This window comes from Sminthopsis crassicaudata, chromosome 2 (genome assembly GCF_048593235.1).
Source record: "Sminthopsis crassicaudata isolate SCR6 chromosome 2, ASM4859323v1, whole genome shotgun sequence".
In the NCBI taxonomy this organism is placed as follows: Eukaryota; Metazoa; Chordata; class Mammalia; order Dasyuromorphia; family Dasyuridae; genus Sminthopsis; species Sminthopsis crassicaudata.
The window spans coordinates 358,818,235-358,831,138 of NC_133618.1; the positions used below are offsets into that span (position 1 = coordinate 358,818,235).

The following is a 12,904-nucleotide window of genomic DNA, read 5'->3' on the forward strand; positions in this document are numbered from 1 at the left end:
AACATGTACTGGTCAACCTGTCATCTGGGGTGGGGTGAAGGAGGGGAAAAATTGGAACAAAAGGTTTGGCAATTGTCAATGCTGTAAAATTAACCCATGCATATATCTAGTAAATAAAAACTTAAAAAAAAAATAGTCATCCTTTAGGACTTTGACTAGTTTTTACTATAATACTTCTCTACTCACAAATCCTTTTGTTGATGAGTATAATCATAGGTATAGCCACTACTACCAACAATTCATCTCTTTCCTCTCTCTACATTTGCTCATTCACCTCAACCTTCACTTATGCTAGCAGAGTAGGATTTCTCAGAGGTAATAATTTATTCTATGGATCCTAGACATAACACTAGTCAGAGGAAGCTATTAGTCTGCTATTTAGCATAGCTTCTGAGCTTCTATGCTTCTTATTTAAACAAATAAGCTAAATTCACATTAACTCAATCATCAAACGTTATTAAACAATGCAAAACAAGAATAACCTAACAGTTCACCTGGGTCATACTCTCCCAAAAATGCATATAGTATCCATGGGAAAGAATGGTCACAAACTTAAAGAAATCTAAGAGGGAATACCCAAGTAAGAAAATCTATGTGCCTAGGGCAATGCCCTATTCTCAACTGTAGGCCTTGATGTCTTTGGTCTCTTTGGGGGAGGTAAAATCTCAACCAAAAGTCACCTGCTGAGTAAACCTCTTTTTTGCTGACTGCTCTATTCAAATTGCTATTTGGCCAAGCTGCTAAAATAAGCTTTTTTCCATCAAAAGCAGTTCTCATAAACTTGGGATCTGCAGAGCTATTCAAGTCTGCTTTTTTAGCTGGACTTTGAGCTGGACTTTCATCTGTCAAGCACTATTAAGGCAAGTAAGTCTTTTCTCTAACTCTGTTAAAAGAACATTTCCCCCATCACCACCAGTAAGTTCCTAATAGCTAAATTTTTCCTCAAATTGGCCCAGCTTCCAACAACAGAAGTAAAGATTATCCTCAATCAATAAACATTTGTAAGACTACTAAGTATCAAGCAAATCAGACTAGTAATACAAAGAAAAGTAAAAAATAGTCCCTGCTCTCTAGATGCTTACCATCTAATATTGTGATAACAATAACAATAATAGTAATAATTCTCCAGTCAGGTTCAGCCAAAGAACAATACTCTCTAAACTCTTTTCTAACCTCTCATTTGAGCTGCTTTTCTATAAGCCGTATTTTTAACAGAACTTTGGCAGGCTCAGCTCCTTTCAAACAGCAGGTTACCGTCTCTGTTCCTCTTGTCTCTACCCTGCTTAGATCTCTGCTCTGTTTCTTCTTCTATCATTGACTGTCTCTTGCCCTGAAGGAGCATATATCTATAAGAAGTGACTCACCTCTACCTAAGAATGAGAAACCTAAATTCACGTGGAGTTGTGTTTTTTTTCCCAACAAGCCATAAACAGGTGATACACAATTGTCCTATGGTCACTAAAATTATAGTAATCAGAGTTTCCCAGCTATCAAGTTTAAAGTGTTCATAACAGTCATATATCAAGAAGATGCTGGGAAGCAGAAATTTTTGGACATCTCTAGCTTCAGTAATTACTCTTCTCTGAGAATTAGTTTCTCTCAAGTCCTCTTAGAACTATATTTCTCCCCAATTTTAGGGACTTCTTTCTCAGAGATTCTCTCAGAACTATGTTTCTGTCCCTTTTTACAAATAAAATTGGCCAAAGTAGCATCCTCCATTGGCATTTGCCATCAGATAGTTAAAATTGTCTTTTGTGACTCTCTTGATCCCAGTTTATTATAGCTCACATTTTTCTCCACTTCTTGACAGCATAGTAATACACCAAGAATAGTAGGGTTTGACTATTAAGATTCTTCATTACTGTTATTAATATATACAAATATTAGTGAACCTTGTATTGCTCTAATAATGACAATTTACATTGAAATATTTTTCACACTATTAAGCAAGTTATATATAAGACAGAACTGTACCTGTTTTGTATTATCATCCATATAGAGATTAGACCCATGATTTCATTTATATTTCGAATTCCTAGATGAAGAAACTCCCTTCATCAATATAAGTTATCACATTCTCTGCAACTTGTAGTTTAGAGAACTACCTTGAACAGAAGCATCAAACAAGTTCACCAGGTACCAAAATAAAAAGTAACTGGGAAAATATTTAACAAAATAAAAACATAATACAATACAGATAATATTGATTTGTGGTTTTCTAAGTAAATATGCCAACAAGGATCTTTTTCTATTTGAATATGGAGCCCACTACCTGGAGAGACTTACATGAACTGATGCTGAGTGAAATGAGCAGGACCAGGAAATCATTATATACTTCAACAACAATACTATGTGATGATCAATTCTGATGGATGTGGCCATTTTCAACAATGAGATGAACCAAATCAGTTCCAATAGAGCAGTAAAGAACTGAACCAGCTACATCTAGCGAAAGAACTCTGGGAGTTGACTATTAACCACTACATAGAATTCCCAGTCCCTCTAATTTTGTCTACCTATATTTTTTATTTCCTTCACAGGCTAATAATGGTATAATGTTTCAAGTCTGGTTCTTTTTGTATAGCAAAATAACTGTTTGGAAATGTATAAATATATTGTATTTAACTTATACTTTAACATATTTAACATGTATTGGTCAACCTGCCATCTGGGGGAAGCAGGGGGAAGGAGGGAAAAAAATTGGAACAAAAGATTTTGCAATTGTCAATGCAGAAAAATTACTTATGCATAAAATTTTTGTAAAAATCAATTTAATTAATTAAAATTAAAAAAAAAAAAAAAAAGAATATGGAGCCACTGACCTAGGATATCAAAAAGCAAACGTGACACTAGGACTTCCTAGCTAAGGACAGATCTTTATCTACCATTTCATGCTAACTCTCCATGCTTTCATAGTTCAACAAAACTGAATTTAAGGTCACTAAAATTAACAAAAACATTGTTCATAGAGATGTTTACCAGAAAGCCACAAAAAAATAAAAATAAGGAGACAGTGAATTGGTTTTATGACGAGGGATTCCACCAATATATAAATGACAGTCATATACATATACATATATATATATAGTTTTCCTCTGACATGCCTTGTTGCAAGAAAAATTCAAAGTTCAAGTAAAACTCTTTCCTCCAAAGCCTTATTCTCAGACTGATCAACATTAAAGTGAAAAAGATACCATATCCTCCCAGAGGTTTATCATAAAAAAGACATTTGAGTCGAAGGGTAAAAAAAAGTCAAAGAAGCTAAGCAGAAAGTATTTGCTCCCAAACTACCAACATCAAATTTTGATTCATTGCATTATATATAGATTTCCCATAAATTCTATATACTCCATTTATTCACAATGCAATCTAGTCAATGGATTTTAAAAGAAGTCTATATTTTTTCAAGTAATTCTTTTCCTCTCATATCTTAAATTAGGACTCATTTCTTTTAATCATTTTTAAGTATAATTTCTGATTCACATTCCTATATTACCTTGATAAGCAATACATTACCAAAGCAAACCTAATGAGAGATGCTGGTGACAGAATTCAACAATGTCTCTCTAGAGCAAAATGGCCTGATACTATACAACTTAATCTACTACTAATAGTAGTAGATTCTAATACAAAAAATTCAAACAAACTCCAAACATTTCAGCAATTTTTAAAAAATCTTCCTTTTTTTATGTATTTCAAAGCACCCAGGTTATAAACTTAGAAAGATTCCTGATTCTGTCAAAGCATTCTTGTATTAAATCACAAATGTATTAAGTATTTGTTCCAAACCTGAGGTTTAAAGAAAAAACTTATTTTCACCATTGTAGAAGATAGATTTTTATTTTAAACAATATTAACAAATAAACAATCTCAGGACTCTGGTAGTAGAAAACTTTAAAAGTGCATCATACTTTGACTCAGTCACCAGCTTCAATATTAATGGCTTCACTTTATTCTAAAGAAAATCTACTGGTGAGGCCATTACACTGCCAAGAGCTTCAGAGTTCTATGACTTCTGATTCTTCCTATGGTCTTGGCCAAGTCACTTGGTCTCTTCTCATGACAGTTATTTCACTTGTAATCTTAAGAAATTACTACTTATTGTCCTCAAAATTCATTAGAACTTGTAAAATGCTTTACAGAGACAGCTCCTAGTTAGCATTATATTTTAATAGTTAATGGGTTTCCAATGTGCATTACCCTACAAAACTGATAAACAATTAACTTATTTAATGTTTCTGAAAACCTCTAAAATCTATCTTATGTAGTCATATAATAAAGTAAGTTATCAACTGACTGTGACTACCAATTTATGTCTGTTGAAAATACATAAAATATATATTGACCAGAAGAAAAATTGCAATGAAATGAAGAGGACTAAACAATAACAAATACTAAACAATAACAAATATTCATGGAACAAACACTTTTCTCCAAAATAACATAATTGAGTTGCAAAATACAAAAATAATTTTAAATGATGATATTAATCTAGTATTATCATAATTCAAAACAGCTCAGTGAGAAAATTAAAACAATAAAACTTTACTTTTATTTTGAGAAAATCAAAACAATAAACTAAATTTATGCAAATTGGTAAAGCTCTGCTTTTCTTTATCTACTTCTTATCTAAAATAAACTTCTATTAGTATCCACATTGGAACAATAAATTCCTTAGTACAAGTTATGTCTATTAGAAAATCTAGTTAATGAAGAAAAACTACATCTCTTCCTCACACAAGAACTGCAATGCTTGTTTACAACTCTATCAATGAGGAAACTAACAGAACTGGCTCTATCTAAAACATTTTGACAGAAAAAACACACAAACACTGATATATTTAAAGTACTTTGCCACTTAAAGTAATTGATTAAAAGAATCATTGCCTTTTTTCTTTTAAAATTTATATTTTATACATTATATAAATAGTATTTTCAATATTAAGAAACAACATAAGAGGCACTCAAATAAAAATAAATTCTTCAATAACCTTGCCAAAAGCACTGTGATTTTCCTATAAAAATTATTCCAATTTGTTGATCTTACATAGGATGAAACATACTGTAACAATCTTCATAATTTATGTCCTGTTGGGACACAATGATTTAAAGTAACATAATACAGAACAGCATCACTGCTAATCTAAACCACCTGACCAGATAAACAACAGTTTCCCTTCTTTCTTCATTGAGGGCATTTCTGTTTATTGTCATATCATTTCCTAATTTTAGGAACATGAAAAATAAATGCAGCCAACTTACATTTCAGTTGAAGGCAGAGCCTTTCTAATGTCAGGAAGTTTGCACACACAGGTAGCAGTACAATGTCAAGGGCTCCAGGAGACAGAAAACAATCCAAAAATTCCATCTTCAAAATCATTTGCAGTGATGCAAATATGGACTCATCCCAGACAATCGGAACCAGGTGCAGTTTTTATAAACTACACATTTTTGATGTCACTAAAAAAAGTAATTCTTTAAAACAAATTATAGAGCCTTACACTCCTATAAGCCAAATTTTATAAATGCTTCAATCATGTGTATTTTCATGTTCCTAAAGAGGTGCGGGCAATTGTGCCCTCAATTTCAGTAATGATCTGGTTAACCAAGTATGATTTGGGAGTGGAGAGTTCATAGACAAATGGTTGGCAGTCACTGTGAAAGCCCATTTACTATGGCCTGTCTCTCTGATCTTTCTATCTCTGTCATGTGTCTCAGTCTCTCTCAGTCTCATTCTCTCTCAGTCTCTCTCTCTCTCTCAGTCTCTCTCTTCTCCTCTCTCTCCTCTCTCTCTCTCCTCTCTCTCTCTCCTCTCTCTCTCTCCTCTCTCTCTCTCCTCTCTCTCTCCTCTCTCTCTCTCAGTCTCTCTCTTCTCCTCTCTCGCCTCTCTCTCTCTCGCCTCTCTCTCTCTCGCCTCTCTCTCTCTCGCCTCTCTCTCTCTCGCCTCTCTCTCTCTCGCCTCTCTCTCTCTCGCCTCTCTCTCTCTCTCTCTCTCTCTCTCTCTCTCTCTCTCTCTCTCTCTCTCTCTCTCGCCTCTCTCTCTCTCTCGCCTCTCTCTCTCGCCTCTCTCTCTCTCTCTCTCGCCTCTCTCTCGCCTCTCTCTCGCCTCTCTCTCGCCTCTCTCTCGCCTCTCTCTCGCTCTCTCTCTCTCTCTCTCTCTCTCTCTCTCTCTCTCTCTCTCTCTCTCTCTCTCTCTCTCTCTCTCTCTCTCTCTCTCTCTCTCTCTCTCTCTCCTCAAAATGTTCTTCCCTCTTTACAAGTGCAGGGTTTTTTCATTTCTGATCTTGAACCCTCAGTGCCCAAAACAATTCCTAGAACTTCGTAGATGCTACATCTCTGATGTACAATCTCCTGCCTCTATGCCTTTGTCCAGGTGTTTCTGAATACCTGAAATGCCCTTTCTCCTTACCTCCCCTTGGTAAAGAATGTACCTTCCCTACAAAACTCAATTCAAATTTCAACTCTTACTCTAGGACTTTACTAACTATCCTCCACCCCACATTATTAACATCCTCAGTTTCTTGAAATTACTTTGTATTATTTTATATCTACTTCCTATTATTCCTTTGTTCTTTTATTCCCAATGCCTTGCATACATTAGGTGCTTAAGCATTTCTATGTATGAAATACCTTATTTTACTCTATTCAGATACTGAAAACATTGGGGATTGAGAGTAGAGCCTGTCCTTTTTAGAGGAACTAAGAGAAATTATGAGACTACAAATTACAAAATTACAATAGTATATCTCTGCCTGTGGTAGCCAGCCCACAGCTATATCCCTGCTATAGGAAGGCTGAGCTGCAAAGAACTATGAGATCTATAATCACACAAATTTGACACCAACAGAGGGAGTCCCCTGGAGAATGATATGGGCCACCTGACTGCCTAAGGAGGGGCAAACGAGCCCAGCTCAGAAAAAGAGCAAGTAAATCTTCCTGTGCAAATCAGTAATGGGATCCGGTCTGTAAGAAGCCCCTGCACTTCCAGGATCCAGCCTTCAAATAAATAAATCATAGTAAGGAGAAAGTTCAGACCATATGTGCATTCAGCAGATAACAATTCACTAAAAATATTTCAAATCAAAACAAAATGCTTGTCTGCCCAAATTTTTGTAAACTTAGTTGGGAACAGGAAAACAAACAATTATTTAAGGGTGATTTGAAATACTACTTTCTGCTGTGGCTGAGAATTTTCAAAGTTCTGCATGCTCCATTGGAAACTACTCTGCTTTCACAAGCTGTTCTGTTCCTGCCAAATAAATGGTCTGATACACTTTATTACAAATTTATCAGTTTGCTTACACTGACAAATATATCTAATTATTTTACCAATAAAGATCTATATAAAATAAGTAAGATTTCTACCCTGAAAAAAAGCAGAATTACTAAATCACAACTTAATGAATTGAGGGGATACCTGGCACAGATCTCCAACAAGAGACATCTGTTACCCAGGACTGTCCACTTTGAAGTCTACTGCAATGTCTCCACACAGCTCCAATGATTCTTCCTGAATGAGCAAAACCAAGGCCAACATTACCAGCAGTCACTCTTTTAAGTGATCTGTACAGGAAACTCAGTAGTAAATGTTCATATTTCTGTCACAAGCTGAAAGTTTGGGTTTTTTTGTTGTTGTTTTTTTTTTTTAGAAAATGAATTATATAAAAATGCATTATGAAGCATCTCTCTTCAAAATACAGGAAGCTAACATAAAAATGAGACTTCACAGTTCATAATTAATAACATACTATCCATAAAGTAGTAAAAATCTTATGCTGAAAGTCTACGAAAACCTGCAATAAAATCTGGGGAACTGCTAAACTGTTGATGTAAATAAATTTTGGGTTGAGGTAGAGTGCTTTTTTTTTTTCCTAAAAATTTTTTTCTGTTCAAAGTAAAACCTAAGTTGCAAATTTATTTCAATACATTTTATACACCTCAAACAAGTTCTCAGATTTCTAGGACTACTTCAAAATCAACTTATTTGCTTTAATGTCAATAGAGTTCATCATATGTTACACTAAGCATCATGAGTATAGTCATCTAATGACACACCTTTTTCCATTAAATACAATATCATCTATCAAGTATTTGTCACTAAGCATTGACCTTCTCTGAATCACTCAACTTCTTTTTCTGATTTATTAACTTGGATCACACAAGAGGAATATCCTAGCTTTAGCAAACCTAAGATAAAGAAACTTAAAACTTACTTTAAAAAAAAAAAAAAGGAATTAGGTTGTTGTCATTCATCTTACAAAAGAATTTATCATACGATTACTATGAAATAAAAATCTAACTCCTTTGGTAGACTTCAACTATATCCAATCAACAAGAAATGCTTTTTTTTTTAAATTGAAGGGAAAGATGCCTGTTCTACAAATACACGTCCTTGAACTACCACCTATCAATCCTAAACTTTTTCCTTTAAATATGAATTATTTATTATCTTTTGCTTTCATATTGTCTTCATTATATACTTATTATTATATTGCATTATATAATGCAATAATAATACATTATTATATTACCTTCAATAATACCCTATACTTTTTCAATCACAAAATATGACACACACACCCCAAAGAAGAAAGTAAATTCAGTAAAATCTCAATGATGTGAAAAGCTCTAAAACTAAAGCAGTCCTGGTTAATTGAATGTTCTGATTAAGTGAGTGTTTAAGGAGACAACTTTGTTTCAAATCTTATCACCGGAAATCATTCTAAAAATTCATCAGCATAAATCTTTCCTTCATTGTTCAAATAAAATAAATGATTTTACTGGTTGAGCACCATACAGCACCTGAAGGGTGTTCATCCTGAATATTAATTCTCATCTACTAGATGGAAGAAGACAGAAGGTTATGTGCCTAGGAAAAACTCAGGAAATGTTTTTTAGAACTGTAACTTTATCATTTGCTTCCTTCTTCTAAAAGCTAAAGGAACCACCCAAAATCCCTCTCTTATGTCTTATTCTTATTTCTGTTTTAGTAGCTTTTACATGATTGTTTAATTAAGCAAAAGAAAGAAAAATGTAAGATTTCTCCCTTATCGCAGTCTGGTACCTATAACTCAATTCATTATAATAAAGTTTCATGGATAAAAATGGCAATGGAAATGGTATAACTTAAGAGGTGCTGCATCAAACAAAAATCCTGGTTTTATTTTTTTTAATGGATTTTTTCATCCAACCAAAACATTATATAATACAATGAAGTCCTCATTTGCTGAGCACCTGTTAAAGCAATCAGTTACTTGAAATAATAAACTCTGCTGTGCAAAGAACAATGATAATTGGACTAGTTTAAATAAATGTTCTAGCCACCAAAGAAAAACAGTATAAAAGCTTCAAGGAGCATGCTTCTATGTATAGGACTAGCAACACAGAGCAATGGAACATTCACTGGACTAAAAAATCAAGACTGGATTTCTTCCTACTCTCTATGCTAACCTCTGGGAATGTAACTAAGAGCCAATCATTTACCCTCTCTGTGATTCAGAGTTTCCTTACCTTACTGTCACAGGATCATACTACCCATAAGGTCCTATCTTTTTCACATGACTATCAAGGATCTAGTCACTCTCTGTAATGTAAGGTGCTATCATGAGTATTTTAAAGCACAAATCAATTCATGCATAATTTTGTTGTTTTCTTATTTCTTAATTCTGCCCACCTGAAGTTCTACTATGGCAAAACTCTGGTAACAAGGTATTTGATCCCAAAGAGACACACTAACAAAATGTTTTTTTCCCTACTGCAAATGTGTCCAAATTCTATAGCAGCTCTGTGGAATTTTGTGCAAGAAGCTAAATCTTATAGAATGACATGAAGATACTAACAAAAATTTGTGCAAACATTTGGCAAAATTCACTTTACTCATATACAGCTTCTTATGTACATGCTAGGAGAGCAGCAATGATTTTCATTCAGAATCACTTTCCTACTGACTAGAACCTGGAATATTCTGACAATAGTAAAGAGCAAACTTAATTTGTTTAACATTAAGAATTCTCTGACACTAATCCAATTCCAATTGATCAATTATGGGCAGAATCAGCTACACCCAGAGAAGGAACACTGGGAAATGAGTATAAAATGTTTGCATTTTTTGTTTTTCTTCCCAGGTTATTTTTACCTTCCGAATCCAATTTTTCCTTTGCAACAACAACAACAACAAAATTTGGTTCTGCACATATATATATATTGTATCTAGGATATACTATAACATATTTAATATGTATGGGAATGCCTGCCATCTAGGGGAGGGGGTGGAGGGAAGGAGAGGAAAATTCGGAACAGAAGGGAGTACGAGGGATAATGTTGTAAAAAATTACCTATGTATATGTACTGTCAAAAAATGTTATAATTATAAAATTAATTTTAAAAAATAAGGGGCAATTAAAAAAAAAAGAATTCTCTCTCACAGCACAACTTTTCTGGCCTTGACCAAATTCATGGCATATCTCAAAATTATCTTTTCTTAGAAATTACAAATATGGGGGCAGCTAGGTGGCGCAGTGGATAGAGCACCAGCCCTGAATTCAGGAGGACGTGAGTTCAAATCTGGTCTCAGACACTTAACACTTCCTAGCTGTATGACCCTGGGCAAGTCACTTAACCCCAGCCTCAGGGAAAAAAAGAAAAGAAGAAATTACAAATATTTTGTATGACTTTGGACAAGCCATTTTCTAGGCTTGATTCTGATTCTGCTAATTTATCTATCTCAAGGACAGAAAAATGTACTCCTTGATGGCCAATTTACTGGAGATAAAAAGATCTCTCCAAATTGAATTGTAAGAGACAGGTTACTCACCTTTTCCTTCCGAATTTCACTTTCTGTGGGCATAGACTCAAACCAACCAGGGCAGACTATGCCATAAAAAGATAACGATTATAGATTATATTCTTCCACAATTGGAAAGAACCTCATATATACATCAAACATACTATTCCTTGAAAAAGAATCCTTCTGGCCATCACTCCTAACAAATAGTAATCTGGTCTTTTCTTTAAGACCAGGAAACAAAATGTACAATTTATGAGAAGGAGGTGTTGCCGTTGTTCCAGTCATATCCAACTTTCTATGACCTCATTTGGGGTATTCTTGGCAAAGATACTAAAGTGGTTTGCCACTTCCTTCTCCAGCTCCTTTTATATGAAAAAAATAAGAGAGTTAAGTCACTTGCTCAGGATCACATAGTAAGTATCAGACTGGATTTGAACTCAAGTTTTCCTGGATCCAAGCATGACTCTCTATGTGGTAAGAGATATGGTTTGTGATTTCATTAGTATAGGGAACTCTCAGGGTAAAAACTGCCAGTACAAATATAAGTTAACTATTTGCCTCTAACTTATCAACTTAAAATGCTACCTGGAGCACTGAGAGGCTAAAGAAATTATTCACAGTCACACAGCCAGCATGTATCAAAGGCTTGAACTCAGATCGTCCCAATTAGGAGACCAGTCTTCTATCCAGTATGCCCTATTACAGCTTCTCACTAAAAAGATCTCAATAAATTTCTATTCTTCTACTGACATTTGACAGAGCAACAATTAAGACATTAAGCTTCTAAACCTTTCTATAACCCAAATATTTCAAGTCATAATGATGGCTTTGGTGATGTGCAACAGGATAAAGAAAGATGTTTACATCTCTAGAATGGACAGTGGAATAAAACTGACATAGAGATCCCACTTCACCAAATAAAAACTATATACATACACAGAAAACAAAAACATTTTTTTATGGGTGAAAACACTGAATCACTAATAACAATTTTTGGAAATAATATTAAGAGTATTGGCTCCCAAAATGAACAATTGTGTTCTACAACAAAAATAATTTCACTCAAATCCCCAAAATTCTTTAGTCAGCTTTATGTTAATTTAAAGATATAAGCAAATTTCCCTCCAAGATCCCCCAAAAAATGAAAGGCAGGAACTAATACCCATGTATACACTCTTATATCATAAAAAATATATAAGCTGGTTTGCCACTTTATGAAAAACAAATGAAAAATTATACTCACATCATACTGATAAACTGAGGAACCGCCTGCCAGTGGTTTTCATAGCAGATGTAACATTTTAGCAAATGTGATTGTTTGTGAAAGAAATAATTCTGATCAAAAACTAAATTGCAGCCAAAGCGAGTACTGTGTTTTGTCACTCTAATCCATTCTGACAGGATGCAGTAAGTGGAGATTCCTACTGTGAAAGGAGCAGATGTGAAAGGTCAGCTCTGGCCTGGAACTTCAAACCCGTTAACGTGTAAAACAGTGTGCATTAAAGCCTGAAACAGCTAACCACTGGATTAACGGATGTCCGCTATGTGGCTCTGATGGGCTTTTGGCAAGTAATGGTTAATTTTTAAATAGGTCCATTTTAATCATTTCTTTTTCTTTTCCCCAACTTTTAACACCAGTTCATTCTTAATTATAAACACAAAATATCATATCAGAAAATATTTAGGATATAGTTTTGCTGCTTTGAAAATATATTAGAAAGTACTTTGGGGGGCTTTTTCAAAGCAATTTACCTTTAAAATAACTTATTCATCCAAGCAGATAAAGAGAGCCAAATATTTTATTCATCTAAGGAAAAGGAGTCACAGTTCTTGGGAATAAAAACGGTTATCCACATTTATCCAAAATTGAATCTAAGAAATATGGAAACCAAAAGCTGCAGATGGATAATTTCATTCTCTATCATAAAAGTTTTAAATAATTGTAGGTCTCTATATTCTAAAAAGTTGCAACTCACTCAAATATTAAAAATGGAAAAACAGTTATATCAACTTCAACTTGATTAATTCAATAACTTAAAACATAGGTCTAATAATTTTTTTTTGCTTCTCCTAAGATAGCATGATGTTGTTCCTACCCACATCATATAACCTTGTCTA

General features: G+C 34.1%; 1 protein-coding gene across 3 annotated transcripts in view; it reads right to left on the reverse strand.

The window, feature by feature from the left end:
* The window catches only part of PCBD2 (pterin-4 alpha-carbinolamine dehydratase 2), a 54,147-nt gene that overhangs the window by 17,788 nt on the left and 23,455 nt on the right, over positions 1 to 12,904 (reverse strand). Inside the window, exon 1 of one of the 3 annotated variants that reach the window (XM_074290894.1) lies at positions 12,030 to 12,133. The exons of the other annotated variants lie outside the window; for them this stretch is intronic. The gene's annotated coding sequence lies outside the window, so the exon portion shown is untranslated. Of the gene's footprint in view, positions 1 to 12,029; positions 12,134 to 12,904 lie in introns of those variants that run through there. 3 annotated transcript variants of the gene reach the window in all.